This window comes from Ursus maritimus, unplaced genomic scaffold (assembly GCF_017311325.1).
Source record: "Ursus maritimus isolate PB19 unplaced genomic scaffold, ASM1731132v1 scaffold_36, whole genome shotgun sequence".
Lineage (NCBI taxonomy): Eukaryota > Metazoa > Chordata > Mammalia > Carnivora > Ursidae > Ursus > Ursus maritimus.
Window position 1 is genome coordinate 23,217,512 of NW_024426230.1, and position 2,363 is coordinate 23,219,874.

At 39.7% G+C, this 2,363-nt stretch overlaps 1 non-coding gene across 1 annotated transcript; it reads left to right on the forward strand.

Moving 5' to 3' along the window:
* The first annotated feature begins 443 nt into the window (after nt 1-443).
* LOC121100344 lies at nt 444-502 on the forward strand. The gene has a single exon (XR_005832093.1). It is a non-coding gene; the product is annotated as a small nucleolar RNA SNORD49 (small nucleolar RNA).
* The last annotated feature ends 1,861 nt before the right edge of the window (nt 503-2,363 follow it).

Sequence of the window (2,363 nt, forward strand, 5' to 3'; positions counted from 1 at the left end):
TAGGCTGAAGATACTTAAGTTGTACAAATGTTCAATTAGAAATGCTGGCCCCAGGGCACCTGGGTGGCTCAGTTGGTTGACCGCCTGCCTTCAGTTCAGGTCATGATCCCAGCATCCTGGGATCCAGCCCCGAGATGGGCTCTGCTCAGCTGGGAGCTTGCTTCTCCCTCTCCCGCTCCCCCACTTGTGCTCACTCTCTCTCTCTGTCAAATAAATAAAATAGAAAGAAAGAAAGAAAGAGAGAGAGAGAAAGAAAAAAAAAAGAAAGAAAGAAAGAAAAAGAAGAAAAAAAGAAGCAAATAATAAAAGAAAGTCCCGCTCCCCCACTTGTGCTCACTCTCTCTCTCTGTCAAATAAATAAAATAGAAAGAAAGAAAGAAAGAAAGAAAGAAAGAAAGAAAGAAAGAAATTAAATGCTGGCCTAAATTTAAAGAAGAGTCAGATGTGCTGATGATACTGGGATTAGGAAGTGCTGTCAGAAGTGATAAAGAAGAGTCAGAGCTTTGGATACAAATTGGGAAGCTGTGGATGCAAATATGGCTGTCGAACATGTAGTTAAAAAACATTAAGTTAGATTTTTTTTTAATTTTTTATTATGTTATGTTAGTCACCATACAGTACATCCTTAGTTTTTGATGTAGTGTTCCATGATTCATTGTTTGCGTATAACACCCAGTGCACCATGTGATACGTGCCCTCCTTACTACCCATCACCAGCCTATCCCAATCCCCCACCCCCCTCCCCTCTGAGGCCCTCAGTTTGTTTCCCAGAGTCCATAGTCTCTCGTGGTTCATTCCCCTTCTGTTTACCCCCCCCTTCATTCTTCCCTTCCTTCTCCTACCAATGTTCCTGTTATTCCTTATGTTCCACAAATGAGCAGGGTAAGTTAGATTGTTTTTCATCAAGCAGGAAAATAGATAAGGAGAAAGGGTCCATGAATAGAACATTAAAGAATGTGCACTCTTGTGGAATAAGAGCAGAAGAAACCAGTGAAAGATGAAGCCACAAGAAAGAGGAAGAGGCGGTAATTGAGGTAGTTCTCTGTCACACACTAAGAGAAAGGATATCAAAACAGAACATCAACAATTGCATATTTCTGCAAAGAGTTCAAGGGCAATGAGATAAAATTATTTTGGATTTGATGCTTAGAAGGCTTTCGAGGACTATTAAGGAAGCATTTTCAGTAAAATTGTGGGTGGGCTTAGTTCATGGATGGGAATCATGCCGTAAACCCAAACCCTAGATTTTCTGAAACACTCCCAATTTCAATTTACTCTGTTTTGTTATAAACCATGTGTTTTGATTTTTCCATTTGAAACTATGGTAACATTGTTGTAAAGAGAGAGGAACAACGCATTTAAAGCTTTCAGGATGCTCGTCAATGAAAGGAAGGTGAGTAGCAAGTACTTGCCACTGGAAGGAGAATCAAGAGAAGGTGTTTAGAGTAGGGGAGTCCTCAACACATTTGTAAGCAGGAGGAAAGTGAGCAGCTAGTGAAGCAGGGAACTAAGCTTTGACAAACAAAATGGCAAATACTGACAGCACTAAATTTCAGAGGAAGCCAGAAGAACTTGGGATCAATAGCACAGATGGATGGAGAAGGTGATTTTGTTCTTTCAAGTCGTAACAGGTAAAAGGATAGATTAAAATGTTAGGTGATGGATGTGTTAATTAACCTGACGGGGTAACACTTTCACAATGTATATGTATATCATAACATCACATCGTACACTTCTAACATCTTACAATTTTATTTATCGATTATACCTCAATAAATCAGAGCAGGGGGGAGAATAGATAAAGATGAAGATATTTTCAAGAAGAAAGGAGTGGGGAAGAGATAATGATGCTAGAATATAAGGCCACTAAAATATAAGCTCCAGGAGATCAGGATTATTTGATCATTCTGTTTGACTGGCTTTCACTAAATATCAGCAGAATAAATTCACACCTACCAGGTAAAGAAAAAGGCGTCTTGAATTCCTAAAGGTAAGGACTTGGCAGGAGCTTAAAGAGGAATTTGGGAAAGTTCTATAGTGTGAGACACTGAGTCAGAATGAGATGGATAGAATAATGGCTGCTAATGGTGTCCAATGAAGTCATAGCAATAATCTGCTCTTCACCTCCTCCATCATTAATTCAAAAGAGTCAGTAAGGTCTTCCCTGGACAATCTACCTAAAGCAGCCGGTCCTTCTTCACCCGCCTCTACCTGTTATCCTAGTTCCCTGCTTTATTCTTCTCCTTAGTGCTTATACTCTCTGTTGTGCCATATTTTACTTTATTACCTTATTATCTATCTTCCTCCACCAAAATGTGACCTAGGGCAGGGATTTTTGTCTGTTTACTCACTACTCTCTCTCT